This window comes from Pectinophora gossypiella, chromosome 20 (assembly GCF_024362695.1).
Source record: "Pectinophora gossypiella chromosome 20, ilPecGoss1.1, whole genome shotgun sequence".
Lineage (NCBI taxonomy): Eukaryota > Metazoa > Arthropoda > Insecta > Lepidoptera > Gelechiidae > Pectinophora > Pectinophora gossypiella.
Genome location: NC_065423.1, coordinates 6,720,948 through 6,741,458, shown reverse-complemented (window position 1 = coordinate 6,741,458; position 20,511 = coordinate 6,720,948). Strand labels below are relative to the sequence as shown.

General features: G+C 36.5%; 2 protein-coding genes across 6 annotated transcripts in view; one reads left to right on the top strand and one right to left on the bottom strand.

Annotated features, from left to right (window-relative positions):
* The window catches only part of LOC126375996 (nuclear speckle splicing regulatory protein 1), a 115,941-nt gene that overhangs the window by 67,950 nt on the left and 27,480 nt on the right, over positions 1-20,511 (bottom strand). For 3 of the 5 annotated variants that reach the window (XM_050023136.1, XM_050023141.1, XM_050023137.1), the window contains exon 2: positions 2,195-2,228. The gene's annotated coding sequence lies outside the window, so the exon portion shown is untranslated. The remainder of the gene's footprint in view (positions 1-2,194; positions 2,229-20,511) is intronic. The other 2 variants (XM_050023139.1, XM_050023138.1) reach the window with 1 other exon arrangement.
* Positions 1-20,511, top strand: part of LOC126376395 (uncharacterized) — a 46,828-nt gene that overhangs the window by 10,570 nt on the left and 15,747 nt on the right. The gene's annotated exons all lie outside the window — the stretch shown is intronic.

The following is a 20,511-nucleotide window of genomic DNA, read 5'->3' as shown; positions in this document are numbered from 1 at the left end:
AATTAGATGATCTGTTTAATAGTACTGGAGTAGACCAAATAGTTACCCGGCCAAGTAAGTAGTTAAGTCACGTCATAAAAAGCAGTAGACTAATAAAAATATTGTTTTATCTGAATGTTTGTGTGACTTTATTGGCTAAATTAAATATGGACCTTATTAGGATCCGAGTATAGTAGAATGAGAGGCACGAAATTTTCCGGTAGTATTTTTTGTAAGTAAGTAAAATATCACGTTGATAATTTATTCAACGGAACCCGCATCGCTCGGAACGAACTCGCGCTTATCTTTTTTTTATTCTTTTTAGCGCTAAATGAAAGTAGGAAATTGAGCGGAAAACTCGTTAATAACTTTCATAAGCCGCGCAGGAGTTAAACGTGTACTTATCATCTTTATTGATCGCAGTTTACATGGTTTTGTGGAGATTTCTTATCAAATATGAGGCATTCTTCCATGTATTTACATGTAATATGACAGTTTGTATAGAAACTTTGTTTTTCTTGCGTATCACGCGTGTTGGGGAAACTAGGTTGACTAGTTATTATCATGAACGGTTTTACAGATAAAAGTAGACATAATACAGTGTGTTAGTGACATCGTAACGAAAACTTTGAGGGATGATTCAGGCCATGATTCTGAGCTGATATCAAGTGGAATTTTCCGTCGCAAGAGTATGAAACGGAAAATAATTTATCAAAACACTAAAAACTTCATGAATTTTCCAACAGTAAAATACACTTGATATCAACTGCGAATCATGGTCTGAATCGCCCCCCTCAGTATTCAGAAATCAGAATCATTTATTCAACGTAATCATGGATAGGCTTGTTTTTGAAGTTACGTCATTTCGCAAGGTGTTATGGCTGAGGAGAAGAAATGACAAGAAACAGCAACTCTACCTACTTGTATGTACTTGTACAGGGTGTAAGTGACATCGTAACAAATACTGAGGGGAATGATTCTATCCCCTCATGACACAGACCATGATTCTGTGTTAATATCAAGTGGAAGTTTCCATCGCAAAAGTATAGAATTGAAACTAATTTTAAAAAACACAAATAAATACATTAATATTACGACGGCGAATTCCACTTGATATTAACTCAGAATCATGGTCTGAGTCATCCCCCTCAGTATTCGTTACGATGTCACTAGCATGCTGTATAACATAGCATCATGCCTGTATCTCTGAAGGGTTAGGCAGAGGTGTACAGTACATACATCCACTCCTCGCCAGCTATTTTTAACCGGGAAAAAATCCTGTAAACCACGTGACATCGATTATCTATGATCCTTAGTTGATAAACAGTATATAACATTCATAGGAATAAAAAAAAAATTAAAAAAATAGTTTTTTAAATATACAAATATAAATGTTAACTTAACACCACGCCCTTTTAAAGCCCTCGAAAAACCTGTCACACAACTTTTGTTACGCCAAATAACATAACAATCAATTTTGTTACATAACATAATATTCGATTAGTGATGCAACATCCGGTGAGACGCTCTGACGTCACACGCGTAGCTGTCTCGCTCTAGCAAGATTTATATCGAGTTGAATTGACAGGGAAAGCTTATATGCGTAGTGAAATGCATAATAGGCTTGCAGTCCACTGTGTTTATAGTGAGTAAGAACATTTAGAAAATTTCTCACGATCCTTAAACGGTGGAAAGATTGATGAAGCTATATCGGCTTGAATAAGAGTATTTTATGTAAAAACAGACTAAGGAATAGTGTCCTTTTCAACGTGATCGAGTTTCTAACTGTCTTAAACTAACTGTCTTCTTACAGTATATCATATGGTCCGACTTACGCTGAATGTAGACCAAAATTACTCGACATCGAACTCGTTGTCAAAATTTTCAGTTTTATAATGGTTCTTCTATCGTGTGGGTTGATGAGGTTGGTTGGTTGGTTGGGTTGTGAGGTGAATTACCAACCTCATCAACCCTGGTGTCAGGGTTTATGGTTTAAAATCACTAAAAACAATCCATTAAAATTACAGATCGCCTATAGTCAATTTATTAATTTCACAGAATAAACAAATATTATTAGCTTTTGGATTGAAGTACCAAGTGTGGAAACCAGTTATATTTTGACAACTTATGTCTAGAAATATAATAATTTATCTATGTTCCTTATAGAACTTTTTTTACTTACAAATAAATAAATTAAAAAAGTAAGTAATCTTACCTACAATTAGTGTTCAACTCTATACGGGTGTGATCTGAAACAAACGAAAAAAAAAATAAGATTTCCATTTACAAATTAAATATAAAATTTATTACTATTTAATATGTAAACAACTAACATTGAATTGAAAACAATATTTTGCAGCACTGGGGGGTTAAAAAAGGCCAAATTGAGGCAAATTGAGGCAATTCATCTAAAAAGCAATATTGCAATTTGACATGTCAACAAATTTCTCCACGACTGATTTTGGAGATGACAGTTGGGGGAATACGTACAACTAAGAAACGCTTAGATATTGACATAAATCTAAAAGAAATGTTGCATAATAATCAATAAGCAACCTTGTATTCTCACAACAAATTGTTTAAATATTTATTTAAAATTATCTCTAAATCGACCGAGCACAAATATGCACTTAAGATGATAACGTCCTTATCGCAAGAAAACACAAATAAATCTACCTGCGCAAACATTAAAGTAAGCAGCTACAAGTTATCTAACTTAGCACAGAACTTGTTATCTGTAGGTGAATGACCGGAGATAAGCTAGGCTAGTATTAAGGTAGGTACTCGACCACACTGTGTCTGATACTACCACAACTACTTACCGTTAATGTATGAATATACACGGTATAATATAAGGGGGGTTAAATGGCCATATCGAGGCAATTCATCCAAGAAAGACATTTGTTTGCATGGCGCACTTACTTTTATATGCGCAAATGTCAAATATCAATATTGCTTTCTTAGAAGAATTGCTTCGATGTGGCCATTTTAACGCCCCAGAACTACAAGTCTAATACTGATTTTTCAATTCATCATCATCAGCCGTACGACGCCCACTGCTGGGCATAGGCCTCCCCCAAGGATCTCCACGACGATCGGTCCCGCGCTGCCCGCATCCAACGGCTTTCCGCGACCTTCACCAGATCGTCGGTCCACCTTGTAGCGGGCCTACCCACTGAGCGTCGTCCGACACGTGGTCGCCATTCCAGAACCCTTCCGCCCCAGCGGCCATCGGTTCTCCTCGCTATGTGTCCTGCCCAATTTTTCAATTGTAAATGTTAAATTTTTATTAGTAATCACTGTGGTTCTGTGGTTAATAGGCTTAATTCTCAAAACGGGGAGCGCCAGTTCGAACTCCGGTACGGGTCTTGCACCAATTCCACTCGCGTCAGACAGAGTACTGCGGGGCAGAAGGCAAGAGGGAAACCACTGCCCTATTTTTCCCAAAAAAGTAGCATGAAGAATGCTACACTGACAAGACCGTGGCTCTTTAATTAGTGATGAAGTGTATTTTTAACCCCCGACGCAAAACCGACGGAGTGTTATAAGTTTGACGTGTCTCTGTGTGTGTAAATGTGTATGTGTCTGTCTGTGGCATCGTAGCTCCCAAACGGATGATCGGATTTTAATGCGGTTTTTTTTTTGTTTGAAAGGTATATCAGTCGAGTGTTCTTAGCTATGTTTGGTAGGTCTTCAAGGTCATCAGGTCGTTTGTTAAGTTTGATAGGAATGTTACACGCTCAGGTTGCTTGCAAGCATATGTGGGATAAGTTATTTTTTGCTTTTTATAGGGTTTAGCATTTTTAACCTTTTGTCATAATAATTGAGTACTTTTATGGTCGGGGGTTTTTTAAATTTTTAATTAAATTTTCATTAATACAGTTGGCTCGAGTCTTATAGACGGTGTTACGGCTCACCACCTAACACGTTGGTCTAACAGAAAGCTCGGTGAGGTGTGGGTACTTAGCTTATCTTGAGATGTATGTACCTCAGACTACCCCAATTGGTATATTTATAAGAAGCTTAATTGCCAAGATTCTTGGCTATTAAAAAAGGGGAGAATGTGCAAGATAGCACAACTTTTTATAGAACTTTACCTTTTTTATATAGTTTTTTATTCCTTTATTGTCTTTGTTTTTGATAATGAACTTTGTCTTTTGGCTTCTTGAAAAATATAATATCGCTGCTTGCAAGAGAACCGTTTTATTATTGGTAGGTCGCCAAAATGTAACAAATACATGACTAGACTCAATCACACGTCAATGCAACTCAGTACACTTTCGTTACGCCCAAATATAAGTCACTGTACATTTTATACAGGTAATTATCTCGCCAGAAATATTGCCTTCAAAGCATTGAACGCTGGGAATGTTTCGTAAATTATAATTACGTTTTTATTCTCTTGTTTGTTGCTCGCAATCGTCCATTATTAACAAAAGACTACTTTGGAATGCTGATACGAAATTGGTTCACGAATATTTAAGTTTTGTTGAAATATAAGCAATTATGTTACGGTTTGTCGAGAGAGGCAGGTGGTTTAAGACATTTGAAAACAACTGTGATGATCGAAATTGTATGTAATAGCTACGATTCTATTACTGGAATATCTTTAATTTTTAATTTTCTTGGTAAGTACATTAGAATGTAGACATAAACCCTAACTCTACACACGCTATGTATGTATATATTATTTACAATAATTTATACATACATAGCTTACATTTTAACTAAATACATCATAGTTTTTGTCATGCTTATGTTTATAATGAAGAATCTAATCTTCTTCTATCGTCTGGGTTGTGAGGTGGATTACCAACCTCATCAAACCTGGTGCCAGGGTTACTATTGAGCCGCCAAATGCCCCTGACATGACTCATGTGACGACTACGTACTTCCTTCCTACGTGTTTCTACATCAGTATGTAGAAACTGAGACCAACGGCTTAACGTCTTATTTTCGGACAATCAGGTCAGCCTGTAATGTCTTAAGCAAACTAGGGATCACAAAGTGATTTTTGTGATATGTGCCCACCGGGATTCGAACCCGGGACCTCCGAATCGTGAGCCCAACGCTCAACCACTGGACCATGGAGGCCGTTAAGGAATTAACTTATAACATATTAACTTATCTATTCACAGGAAGCAACGTTTTAAACACTAAGTAATACCTTTCTAAGTATTTCCCATAATCTAGGAAGAACGTGAGATTGCACGTTGGAAATCTAGTAATTTCTCGAATATACTAGAATTCCAGGTCAAACGTAAAACGGATGTTAATATGCCTACTTCACTTTATTCAGAGAAGAGCAGTGGTTTGGCATTTGTTTATCCACGGGTTTGGTTTGAACGTTAGGCTCACGATCCGGAGGTCCCGGGTTCAATCCTCACCGGGGTGGGGACACATCACGAAAATCCCTATTTTGGTTAGGACATTACAGGCTGATCACCTGATTGTCCGAAAGTGAGAGGATCCGTACTTCGGAAAGCACGTTAAGCCGTTGGTCCCGGTTACTAATTACTGATGTAAGTTATTAGTCGTTACATGAGCTATGTCAGGGGCCTTTGCCGGCTCAATAGTGACCCTGACACCAAGGTTGATGGGGTTGGTAATCCACCTCACAACCCACACGATAGAAGATCCACGGGTTATTATTTTATTATTTAATAGGTTTACATGTGTATAGGTATCTTTACAATATTATGTAAGTACAATATTGCTATTACCAAGGAATACTAAATGTCTGATTTGAACACTAAACAGTATTATAATGAATTACCGTTATCAATTTATCATAAGTATAGTTTTCACAGCCTCCACCAGCCACAGCCTCCGTGGTCTGGTGGTTAGAGCGTTAGGCTCACGATCTGGAAGTCCGGGTTCGATTCGCGATGGGGACATTGTCAAAATCACTTTGTGAGACTGTCATTTGTTTGGTAAGGACTTTTCAGGCTCGAATCACCTGATTGTCCGAAAAAGTAAGATAATTCCGTGCTTTGGATTATGTTAAGCCGTTAGTCCCGGCTATTAGCCGTGAAAACACCTCCACCAACCCGCAGTGGAGCAGCGTGGTGGAGTATGCTCCATACCCCCTCCAGTTGATTGAGGGGAGGCCTATGCCCAGCAGTAGGATGTATATAGGCTGTTTATGTATGTATGTGTTTAGTTTCCACTATCACAGTTGGCTCTACTATTATATATTATACCTCGACGGTACGGCTTACCACCTATCACGTTGGTCTAGTAACGTATGATCATCTTACGATGGATGTAAGTATCTCTGACTACCCCATTGGGATATAGTCGTGAGCTTATGTTATGTAGAATCCGAAAAGACAGCCACAAAAACAAACCAATCGACACAAATACATTTCATTTATTTTCATCAAAAACGCGGAATGAACTCTCGACTTCCAAATCGCGAACCGAGCATGTCCAACTGGGTAAGTAGTACTTTAAATGGCTTCATTTTTTTACTATGGCCGGCCTACGCGACTATTAAGATCTCTGTTGTGAAATTCACACAATCGCAATACTGATAGCAAAAAAAAAATACTTTAAAAAGAAGGAAATAGACTTTTCTCATTTACCGCCCGTTGAGAAGTGAAATCCAATGTTTATGAAAGTAAAAACAGTATGATTGATAGGTGAGATATAGGTACTTACTTATTTCTTTCAACAATAAAGTTGTTTTCAGTATACATTTTTATTTTTTATAGGTAAGACGTTTCTGCTTACTATTCATGTTAGTAAAACACGTATAAGTAATATAAAAATGTTGTATTAATAGGTACGGTCACGAGCATTAATATGTATACACTTTGGTACCATGTCACATTAACTTTTTTGACAAATTGAACTGTAAGTCTCACTAAATGTCAAATATGTTAGTGCGACAAAGTCCTAAAGTGGGTACATTATATTGCTCATGACTGTACTCCGATTTTACACTTGCATTTCGCTCAGAAACCTAGTTTTTAAAACGGTATCGATTCTAGCCCAGAAACTTAGTTTAGTTCGATAGTTTTAAAAATAGTTCTAATAACTTTCTAGAACTAATGGTCAGTTGGCACTAATAACAAAAAAGGGAAAAGAAATGAATGCTATAGGTAAAATAGTTCGAATTTAAATTTAGAACAACCTATTTTTTTATACATGCAACAAAAAATTACACAGTTTATATTAGACAAAAGGATTTTATCAAATTGTTACTGGCAATAAATTTATTTTATTCTTATTCTTCTATTCTTAAAATCTGACGAATTTATCTTTTTATTTATAATATCGAAAAATAACGAACAACAAAGAGATTACTTAGGTACCTAATATTACTGAATAAAACAAACACAATTAGTTATAAAAATATTTTATGTATTTTTATTACCCTTTTGATGAATAGTAAAACGAGGGTGGGTTGTCTGGCAGAAATTGCTGTTTAGCACTAAGGCCACCTATTGTGCTTATTTTCTCAGTTTGTACCTGTTTTGTGCAATAAATGCTTCCGGCTGTGAAAAAAAAATATAATAGGTCCCTCAACAGATTTTTGTTCTAACTCTACTTTACTATCCAATAAAATGATTGCACACGATTGCCACGCGAGTACGGCAGGCTCGCATTTGGTCCAAGGTTCGATCTCGGGCACGCACGAATTCCAACACGGTGGAGAATTAGTCGATAATTATTATTACCTTTGATTACTAATGTAGGCAATAGATTTGTAGTTTGAAAGGCAATTAATATCCGTAAATTATATTTAGTGGAGGTGAGTTGGAGTTTGATCCGATTTTGTGTGTAAAATTGCTATATATTTTTTATATTTTACTATCGTAATTTGCATATTACATTTTATGACATGGTAATTATTTTGTTTTTAAAAAAATATACCATTGAGGTTACAGCCTCCGTGGTCTAGTGGTTAGAGCGTTAGGCTCACGATCTGGAGGTCCGGGTTCGATTCCCGATGGGGACATTGTCGAAATCACTTTGTGAGACTGTCCTTTGTTTGGTAAGGACTTTTCAAGCTTGAATCACCTGATTGTCCGAAAAAGTAAGATGATTCCGTGCTTCGAAGGGCACGTTAAGCCGTTGGTCCCGGCTATTAGCCGTAAAACACCTCCACCAACCCGCAGTGGCGCAGCGTGGTGGAGTATGCTCCATACCCCCTCCGGTTGATTGAGGGGAGGCCTGTGCCCAGCAGTGGGACGTATATAGGCTGTTTATGTTTACGTATGTACCATTTAGGTGCATAATTTATTAAAAACGTGCTTGTTTTGGTTTTACTAACAAAGGAAGTTAAGTCAGTAAGGGTCTTTAAATACAAAAGTGGCGTCTACGTACTCGTATCTTGCTTAAATCATTATAAACATCGGAGCGAGAGTCTATATATCCATTTTTAAAATAAGTTTTCATAACCATGGTGCATTTAATCAGCGAGCTAAATAAAGACCATACTGAAACTATAGAGTTCCGAATTGACAACGGAACTCCCAGTTGAGTATGGAACTCTAAATATAATTAGCTGCAAAATAAACAACATAACGTTTTTTACGATTCCAAACTTATAAAATAACAGTTTTAAGAACGCAATATCCCTAACTTTAATCAGATTACTTATGTAACAAAGCAGTTGCTTTATAATTGCAGTTTCGATCGGTATTCGATTCGATTGCAATATCTCGCGACTGAAGATCGAGTTGAAGATGAAATTCGACTTCGGTATGTGAAGAATCGAGTAGAAAGCTGGTATCGATTCGATATCTCCTTGATTACGTTTTCGCAAATCATTAAGAGTCACAAAACGTGGTATTAATTCAATAAGGAGTGTGGGAATGTGGGTGTTTATATAATGAATGTCAATGCATGCCAGTGATTGGGGATTAAACTGATATGATAGAAAGTTAAGTATGCAACTTCTGATAAGGTAAGGAGATTTGTATTGAAACTTCCTAAAAGCTTAACATTAATTGAACTCCAGTCTATGATTTGACTGTTTTTATTTTTTCATCTAGCCGTACACATCCTTAGGAATAGTTATGAAGTAAAATAAAATTATTAAGAAAGAGATAGCGACAAAATGATGATTTATGAAGTAAGGTAGGAAATCTAGAAAATGGTACGAAATGCGTTATATCTCCTAAACCGTAAATAATCGCTGAATATACATACATGGGGGTGTTTCTAGTAGCCCATGAGTCCCTTTATCTAATGTTTCATTCTGAACCTGAACTTCTGGGTCACCCTGTATAAGTACTTATGTTAACATGATATATTGCGAGTCACGTGTTCACACACCAGAATGAGAACTTACTTATTCTTCTTCAAGCATCACTTAACAATCACGCAGCAAAAGGCTATTGTCTTCGCCCATAGACGGTCCGAACCCTGAGTTGCGCTGGCGCAGCGCTGTCATCGACCGCGCCCGTTACCCGCTGCGCGGTGGCCGGGGTGACATAGATTAGACACGCATCAGGCATTTTACAGACGCGACAGTTCTCTGAATTGGAACTGTATAATTGGGGTATTATACAGTTTTTAAAAATAGAATGTCCTTTAGCATCAGCAATGAGATCTCACTGCTATCTACGTAAGTAACTGTAAGCTGTGTAAATATTGAAGTACCTACTCTTTAAATGTGGGATGAATATTAAAGACATGATGATGTATGTGGAGAGATGTATCAAGTGAGGCAAATAAATAGATTATTATATAATCATTCTAACTAAACTATAAGCTAATATATACTGTATTAATGTTTCTCGTATTAAGTGAATTTGTAATTCTTTTGAGAAATAAATATCTTTAACCTGATTGTTGTAAAAGTATATACTTAAATGTGAATACTAGGTGTATGGAATTCTGTTTGTCTATTAGCGTGTCAGCTTTGCATGATAGTACTTACACAGAAAATATCTTCGTTACAATTACACGGATAATATCTAGGAAAAGAAATCGCTAAATACAAAGTAAATTCCATATAATGCGAACCACGCATTGTAGCTAATTAGTTAGATGTTTAATTTGCATAAAAATACACGTCAACATGTCATATTTGTTGGTTTCATGTTTCAGATTAATAAACAATGGATAGATGATCACGATGGTTTAAAAAGAGGTATTTATTAATGTTTAAAGAGAGCTTGGAGAAATAGACAATTGGAAACTGTTACTTAGCAAAACAACTTTTATTTTTGACGTCAATTTTAGTAGATTTGCCGCATAAGGCGTTAACTACTTGGCCGGTTGTTTCCTGTTATGTGTGTTCTCATACAAAGATCGCATACTTTCAACATACTTAAGTTTAAATCAACTTAGGTCTTGACTACAAAAAACCATGTTGTGATGAGTGTTATTTTTGATTTTGTAAACTTTGAGAGACGAGCTACTTTAGCCTAATAATGTGTATAAGTAACGTAGTGATTAAGTGTGGCTTATATAAAATACCCACAGTATGTAATATTAATTTAAATAAAGAATTTTCAAAAAACAAAACACAAACGTGGACGGACTCTCACCCGGTACACAATTTAAGACAATAAAAGCCTGAGGGTGCCCAGTTGGGCGCGAACCTCGACTCAGGATGTCGTTTGACAGGATTATATTTGAAAAAATAGCAAAAAAACTTATTTCTCATGGGTACTGGTACTAGTAACTACGGTCATCTTAAAGGACCATATCGAATGAAGACAATGAACAATATTGAACTTCGGCGCGGTCAGTCAGGGGATTGGTGGCTATTTTATAGCTATAGTATGTATCACATCAGTAATTAAAAAGCCACGCTCTTGTCGGTGCACTGTGTATATTGTAAAGAATTATACAACACGACTATAGGGGTGGTTCGAGGCAGATCCATCACAAAATGAACTAAGTACCCACACCTCACCAAGGTTGTTGTTAGACAAATGTGTCTACCTATAAGAAGAAGAAAAAATGACAATGAATACGTGGAAGAATTATAATACTTATTCTTATTAACCAAATTAGGTGTTCGGAAAAAAAATACAATAATTAAGTCTCATTTCCTCAAATTGTCTAGTATTAAGGCCTCACAGAGACTAATCGAAATAAGTAGTAATACAATCGTCAAATTTTGATCGCACTGAATTTTCAAAAACATTATTCTATGCCCGATAAGGCTATAACCGCAGTGTTAAGTTTTGAATAGCAAACGTGATTCGATTTTTAAGTTTTTGCTCCCGTAAACGCGATAATTTCGTTGTTACTAAATACCTAATAAGTAGGTTTTGTAAGTTACTTCTAGTATTGAATGTGATCACGCCTTAACAGAAACACAATCATTATTTTTAATATTAAAGAAATTCTGTTTCCTAAATTTACGTGATTATAACGAGTTGAAATATTATATCTAGTTATATTTTTTTTGAAATTTTAAAACAATTGTTGAAATTTAAATCTCATTAAGTACATGTTTATTTTATACATAGAATCGGGAATTCGAGATATTTCTGACGCGGTCTCAACTAACTAAAACCCGATGCAGGTACACAAACATACATCTACATAAATTCATCTTTTTTGGGGTTTATGTATTCGTTTTTACAATAAAATACCAGACAGTATTTTGAATTACTTATCAGGAAATAAATTTGAAGCTCATGTGAAGCTTAGTTACTGTTTATGTAAGTAAATAAGATTAATGATTACCTAAATGATACAAATGCCTGGTATTAATTGTGTTTCTCTAGTTATTAAATAACTTGTAATTTAAATACACATATTAAATAACTTGTAATTTAAATATACAATGATTTGAATAAAAATTAAATAGGTACTACAATGATTTAAAAGATGTGTAACTGTTGCAGTTTCTTGTCATTTCTTCTCCTCAGCCAACACCTTGCGAAGACGTACGACGAGCATTAATATTTATACACTTTGGTACCATGTCACATTAACTTGTTTGACAAATTGAACTGTAATTCTCACTAAATGTCAAATATGTTAGTGCGACAGAGTCCTAAAGTGGGTACATTATATTGCTCATGACTGTATGACGTACATTCAAAATGTTAAATTGACCTTCAACAAGTTTATCTATGATAATTACGTTGAATAAATGATTCGGATTCATCGCCTTTTGGTTACGAAAATCTCTAAAGCGATCTCGTTTTCTTAATCGAAGGGAAAGGTAATCAGCAATTAACATTTTATACCTAACTACGATGTAAAAGCTTACTTTCAAATTGCAGTTTCACTTTAGGTACTAGACTTCGATTCCGATAAACCTTCAGACGGCTCTACAAGAATTTCACACATACAGTTTATTGCTCAATCGTCCGGAGAAAATTAACTCATTAAATGATAATATTGCTACACTGCTGGTAGGTAGGTATATCGCTGAGAAATGCTTGTGAAAGTCCCAGATAAGATAACGTAATTGGATACGCATAAATTGATTGTATCCGCTCCTTGCCATTTACGAAGAACCACATTCTTCTCCTATCGTGTGGGTTCTGAGGTGGATTACCAACCTCATCAACCCTGGTGTCAGGGATGTTATTGAACCGCCAAAGGCCCCTAATATGGCTCATGTAACGACTATTTACTTACATCACTAAGTAGTAACCGGGACCAACGGCTTAACATGCCTTCCGAGGCAAGGGTCATCTTACTTTCGGACAATCAAGCGATCAGAATGTAATGTCCTAACCAAACTAGGGATCACAAAGTAATTTTTGTGATATGTCCTCACCGGGAATCGAACCCGGGACCTCCGGATCGTGAGCCCAACGCTCAACCACTGGACCACGGAGGTTGTTCATTCAGGTCGACTATTAGATAGCTGTAAAACACCAACCCGCAGTGGAGTAACGTGGTGGAGTATTACCCTGACACCTGACCTGAGGTTGGTACTCCACCTCACAACCCACACGATAGAAGAAGAAGCTAATAGCCGAGACCAACGGTTTAAAGCACGCCCTTCGAAGCACGGAATCATTTTACTTTTTCGGACAATGAGGTGATTCAAACCTGCAATGTCCTTGCCATACAAAGGACAGCTCCACAGAGTGATTTCAAGTTTATCCCTATCGGGGATCGAACGCGGACTTCCAAACCGTGAACCCAATGCTCTAACCACTAGACCATGAACACTGTCAATAACAAATAATAACATTTACGTCAAACAATCTTCTTCTTATCGTGTGGGTTGTGAGGTGACGTACCAACCTCATCAACCCTGGTGTCAGGGTTACTATTGAGCCGCCAAAGGCCCCTGACATGACTCATGTAACGACTACTTACTTACATCAGTAAGTAGTAACCGAGACCAACGGCTTAACGTGCCTTCCGAAGCACGGATCATCTTACTTTCGGATAATCAGGTGATCAGCCTGTAATGTCCTAACCAAACTAGGGATCACAAAGTCAAACAATAATGAAAGGAGATGTAAACCCTAACCTTCAACTAACAAAGACGAGTTCTATTCTACACTATCCATTTTACTTCAATTACTAGCTAAACAGGAAAAACTACGTATAAGTAATCAACAAGTTTTTTTTACAAGGCAGGTGCAGAACCTTGATTGATAGCGATAATTTTATTCAATCAATGCCAGTGGCTCGTTGGAAAGCGTCGGTGTAACGTGATTGATCAATCATGAATCAATCACATTAATGAAAGACAAATTAGTATGTGTAAAGAGTGGGATGATGATTGAAATCCAATTTACTAAATTGTATAACAATATTTAACGTTTTTTTTTTAAAGAACGTCTAGCCCTGTGCTGAGGTTCTTCTTGCAGCCTCTTTTCCTCAGCTATTATACAGGTTGTGAGAAGCTGCAGTAGTTTTAGGCGGATGAGACGTTCGTTATGTAAACAATGACGATCAAAGTACCTACTGAATAAAGACATTTTTGAATTTGAATTATTTTATTTGGCTTTTTTCACAAAAGTTACCGTTCTGTTACTACGCAATATTATTATATATTCTATGGCAGAGGGCTGATGCCCAGCTATGGGACGTAGAGTAGGCTGTTTATATACTACAAGCTTCAACCGGGCTTCTGGCCGCGTCTTTCCCTCAGCGTTACAGATTCCGATGTGGTAGTAGTTTTACAGCTAGTTACATAACATTTAATTTAATTTTTGACGTTCAAAAAGCGCTGACTATGTAAGCCAATTTTGAAAAATAAATATGTTTGAATTTATTTTTTTCTTTCAAGATAGCTTGTCCTACTATTACGTGTTCGACAAGTTCATTAAATCGACATTCCTCGCAATCGGGTCACATCTAATGTGAACAGCGTGATAAAAATAATAACCGACCACGTATTAACTGTTTAGGTTCAGCCGTTATAATAACACATAGTATGTAACGGTAAAACTGTTAGAATTAACCAGTTGTTAGGCAAGTTGGTTGCCCTTCCGTGTGCACGAGTCCTTACTATTAAACAGAACGACCAGTGTCCTGTTTATCAAAACTTACAAGCCTTGTATTGCAAGAAATTTAGTTGTAAAAATGATTATTATTACAAGAATGATTTTATCAAAACTACACATGTACCTAAATTATATGTTACAAGTATCAATATTTATTTCACAATCCCTCTACTTTTTTTGGTTAAACGTAATTTACAAAAGGGTAAACGTAATTTACACGTACTTGTGAGTAACTTGTAGCTTGTGAACGAGAGTTGTAAGTTTTAGTTCAGTAAGAATTCCTTGCAGCATGAAAGCTCAGGACCTTCCTAGGTTTAATTTATGCGGAATTAGTTCTTGAATACGTTTTCTTTGTCTAAGTCGTGATAAGATATCTCTCAATACATAACCTCGCTTCCGCAATCCCTATGTGGGCAACATACATAATATAAACAGCCTATATACGTCCCATTGCTGGGCACAGGGTTCGCTTCAATCAACCAGAGGTCATATGGAGTATACTCCACCACGTTGCTCCACTGCGGGTTGGTGGAAGTGTTTTTTACTATAGTAGAAGCTACTAGTCCTAGTAACTTCTACGGAATGCCTTCAATCATAAAAAGCATGAGGCATTCAATTTTTAATTTTATCCTTGGCTTGATAGAGTTACGTATACGTAACTCTATCTCATACAAAACTTCGAGCAATAAATCATCGTATCAAAATCAAATCAAATCCATTAACAATGCGATACATCGAACTGAATATGATTAATTAAGATGTATTAGCTCTCTGATAGGTAACAAAGTAACTATTATATTGGTAATAGTTACGGGGTTTCTCTCACGTATTTAAGGTCACGACTGGCTGTTTAGATCGACTGGCGTATGCTAATTCATAGGTGACTTTGTGAAGAACAATTGTAACAACATAGTACTGTGAGTATAAATAAATTGCAGCTAAAGTGAAACACGAAGTAAAGTAAAAATAAAACAGTAAAGTGAGAAAAGAAGAGAAGTGAAGAAGAAAAAAGAAAAATAATTGATCGATTTTGATTTTCTTTTTTTATTTTTTTTTTATGTTTATTTGTACGCCTGCGTGTAGGCCGAACACAGTAGAACAACATTGTTATTTGAATTATTTTACCACCTTTTTTGTATTCTATGTGTTCTTGCAAATAAATTGATTTGATTTGATTTTTTGTGAATGAAAAGTGAGTGTTGTAGTAAAAACAGTAATATACTTACGATAAAAAAAGAAGATCTATCACGCTGATCTAACAGAAAGCTCGGTGAGACGTGGGTCCTTAGGACCGGGATCCCCCACATACCTAACTTTTGTTGTCCTAAATTTATTTGGCATAAAAATTTAACCATTTTTGTTTTTGGCATATTTCTTCAATATCATCATCATCGTATCCCTAGCATTATCTCGTTTTTCACAGGGTCCGGTTACCTAACGTGCGCAACGTGATAAAATTATCGATCGATTTAATAAAAGTTTGTTTTTTTTTTGCCCTAACATGCGTGTCACTTGATTTTGTTTGTATTTTGATCGAACGACATGACTTATTTGTATTCACATATTAGGACTAATCGACAAAACGACATAATTATATCGTCGGAATCGATAAAATGACCGTGACAAAATTTTATCACGTTACGCATATTACTATATACTTACTGAAGATTGTCAAATCCGGCATACATTGTTTGTCACATCAGTCATCCTGTGATCATGGCTCTTGCAACAGTGTCGAAATATCGGGAGTCTCATATCCCTACTTTAAACGCGGTAAGAACCCGTTATTATGTGTTTTAATTAGGTCCGGAATACTTTTTCATTAAGCATAAAATATTGTTTAGTCTATTGTTTTTTTTTTAATAATGGATATTTTAGGCCAATACTCCCAATAAGATTTGCTACTATACGAATCAATCAAATGCAACAAGGCAGGTACTCTCAGCGTTTGCCACTAGGTACAAAACAATATATTTAGAACCTACTAACCATGATGTATTGTGATAGGCATTCGTGTCGAGGCAAGGACGAATATATTAACATAACTGAGATTTAACAAAGCAAATATCTTCTAGAAATAATATGTCGTAGGCCGTTTATTAGTCAGTCTGTTTAGGGTGCATGGTAGTATTAAATCAAAAATACAGTTGTATCACATTCCGCAATTGCTTCAAAGCAATAAAGCCGCCCATTTGTACTGTACTTGCGACTGGCTCTCCTTAGCTGCCAGGCCTCCTCAGGCCTTTTATAAACCGAAATGTTTTGTCTAAATTAACCCGACAAACTAACATACATAAACTCACACCTATTTTCCTCCGAGGTAAGCAGAGACTATGGAATTCCATTTGCTTTGGTCCTGACATACTTCTCTTGCTTCCTCCACATTCATCAGTTCTGTTATACACGCACGCCGGTTCAAAGTAGGTCTTACTAAACCTTTTCTATGGACATCTCCAATTTGGTTAATGGACTGGCAGAGGCCAGTCCTACCACTTTTTAAACTAACAAACGTTGTATAAATTTTGTGTGTGTGTGCAATAAAGTGTTAATACTTGTTGTGATTTGATAAATATGTCAAAAAATATCAATTGAAAGAATTTAAATCATTTAAAATAGTTACCCATGAAGACAGTTATTTGTGTGCGGTACTTTTCTCCACACATTATTAACATGCTCTCAACTATGTAGTAATAAAAAGGCCACGTTTCGTTTTACGTAACGCAGTTTCAGTAACATTTAGACAAGTTAGCATGGGTACGCAAACCGTTGTTAGCGTCGGCACGCTAAACACTTTATGGTCGTTTCATGGCTTTGCGGCGGCAGTACTGTACTTTAAATTAATATGTTTAAGTCTTTATTTATTGTAAATTTAAAAAAAAAACATATTTTAAAGTCCATGGTTGTGAGCACTGACACAGCGGTGGTCTAGTACGGTACTCGACATTGCGAAGCGAGCGGCGCCCTCCACTCAAGGTGGGTGAGTTGACCGGTCGCATTCTACAACTTGCTACCTCTATTTACCTCCTTATGGCCGCTTCTGACATAATAACAATCAGATACAACACTGTCTCAAAATTAAAACACGTAATAACGGGTTCTTACCGCGTTTAAAGTAGGGATGTGAGACTCCCGATATTTCGACACTGTTGACTGATGAGATTGGAGTGGAGTATAGGTAGATCCATAAGTTTCTACGGGCAGACATATCTGATAATAACCGCGTAAACTTAAAACAATGTATAACACTGCCTCATTTTTTAATTTCGCGACGATTCTCTAAGAAAAATGATGGAGTTTTTGGCAACGGAAGCCAGTCAAACTTCTCTTTAGAAATATAAGTAAGGCGCACATTTAAGATGCGTTTTAGCTTGGAAACCATTGCGGGTTTTACGCCACTTAGTAGGTAGGGTAGGTAGAAACCACGGAATTCTACTTACTGCGATCCTAACACACTACTTCCCCTTCTTTCTCTTTCATCATCAAGAAAACATCCTGGACTTCATCGTGATATGTACGCCTAGGAGTAGGCCTAGGAGAATCATAATCATAATAATAATCAATCATTTATTTGCAAGAAAACAAAGTTATAGACCTTATTCTAAGTAAAACAGTGCATGTATTCAACCTGCAAGCAGATGTGCAAATAATTATATTATTATTAAGACTTATTCCTATAGTCAAAGAATTCGTTGACACTATAAAAACACACATTTAATAAGACGAGAAATATCTCTTCCAACTCACTCTTTCACTGACTCTCCCAAAGCAGCATATAATATTATAATGTCCCATTGCTGGGCACAGGCCTCCTCTTAACCTAACGGAGGAGATATGGAGCATACTCCACTACGCTGCTCCAATACAGCCACAATAATTACTACGTATACACAGAACTCGGATGTTTAGATTATAAATTATTATAAGTTACCACTTGAATTAGCTTTCAAGTTAAGAACCTGACCTCGACCGGCGAAAGCCCCCAAGGTCGGGGTAAGCTTAAGTTACTCAAGTTATGCTGAGGACCTGACTGTCCACTTTCAGGTCAGGGGTGTGGTGGGAAATGTACTTTTACTTGGTTACTTGAATGTGATGAGAAAGCAGTTCTCGTGTATAAGAAATTCACTAAAAATGCAGAGAAATATATGTTTTTTCGGACTTTTAGTTTTTGTCTATGGCCGTATCTTAATACTAGGACACGATAGTAGCACCACCAAAAATATAAAAAGCTATCGACAGCTTCTCGATAGCTTTTTGTTATTTTTTGACATGACTTATTGTAAATTTGTAATCGACAGTGACAGAGTGCCAATAATATAAATGTAAGTACGGAATTGACATGTCACACACACAGACACACACACATAAGATCACGCCTTTTTCCCGCCGGGGTAGGCAGAGACTCAGCTTACTACGATCCTGACACACTTTCGTTTCTTTCACTCTCATCAAAGTCTTCTTACATGCTCGTCGGTTTAGTGTATTTTTTTATCACCCATATATTTTTATCACTGTCACTGATTGTCATAATCTTTTGCAATGTGGCTAAGGCTCCTAGCGTTTATACAAACACATATAATAAGGAATAATACTACGTATAGAACGGCAACTCTCCGCTCCCCACCAGCGTCTGAGCTAGGTTTAACCTCACTCCCTCTCGAACATAGCTAGTTTAGACTTGAATCGTATGGTGTCAGACTTCACACACACAAATGCGCGTGTACGATTATGTCAATGTGTGGTGTCTGTGTGAAACGAGGTTTTTTGTATGAAGTGTCCGGGGTGTGCTACCGTAGTGTCCCAGTGAGATAGGGCCCTAATTATCTGAATGCAGATTCATTCGTGAATAATATAACCTGTATACCTGTATTCGTTGCGTTCTTTAACTATGACATCATACACACATGCGCATTGCCTGCCTTTCTAAAATAATAAATGCTAAATCCGCGTGTGTACAAGTCGACAAAATTTCATATACTATATCGAATGCTTACCTCACCTCTATTATATTTTCATCATCACTAATTTAAAAGCCACGCTCTTGTCAGTGTAGCATTCTCCATGCTACTTTTTAGGAAAAAATAGAGCAGTGGTTTCCCTCTTGCCTTCCGCCCCGCAGTACTCTGTCTGACGCGAGTGGGATGGTGCCCAGAGTAGTCTATTTCAAAGCCGTAGGTACTAGAACTCCTGTCCTCTGCCTCTGAATAGTACTGACAGTTCCTGCTGCCCTCTGTTAGGTTCCAGGTATGTATATTTTAAATAAGTATACAAAAATATTCTGCTACTCATACAAAATATAACTATACTTACTTATATTATTATTAAATTATCATCAACTCTACATTTTTAAATAATAAAAATAAGTACTTTTAATATATTTTGAGACTGGTTTTGAAGCGGATACTGAAATGTCAAAGCACATCGTAATAGAATACCTATTGTTATTTTTACTTTATTTTTATGCCTGTATTGTCCTGTCCTGTATTGAGAATAATAAGATAGTAGGGATGGCACCGTACACATAAAAATAACATAACATTATATCACGCCTGTATCCCTGAAGGGGTAGGCAGAGGTGTAACACCTACTCCTCGCCAGCTATGTTTAAGTTCCATGTAATAGAGGGTTCCACCAACCTGCGGTGGAGCAGCGAGGTGGAGTATGCTCCATATCCCCTCCGGTGATTGAGGGGAGGCCTGTGCCCAGCAGTGCGTCGTATATAGGCTGTTTATGTTATGTTATGTTATGTTATGTTATGTTATGTTATGTTATGTTATGTTATGTTATGTTATGTTATGTTATGTTATGTTATGTTATGTTATGTTATGTTATGTTATGTTATGTTATGTTATGTTATGTTATGTTATGTTATGTTATGTTATGTTATGTTATGTTATGTTATGTTATGTTATGTTATGTTATGTTATGTTATGTATGTAATAGAGGGCGAGCCTATTGCCATTAACCGGGCACAAATCGTGGAGACCACGTGGTATCAAATATCTTTGATCCAAACATGAATTCAACTCATAGAGTCGAATCCAGTGGTTTGGAGCTTGTAAAATAATACGTAGGGTACTAGCTATAATTTTAAAGCAACACTTGTAACTTATGTATCAATAAGATCCTGGCAGTG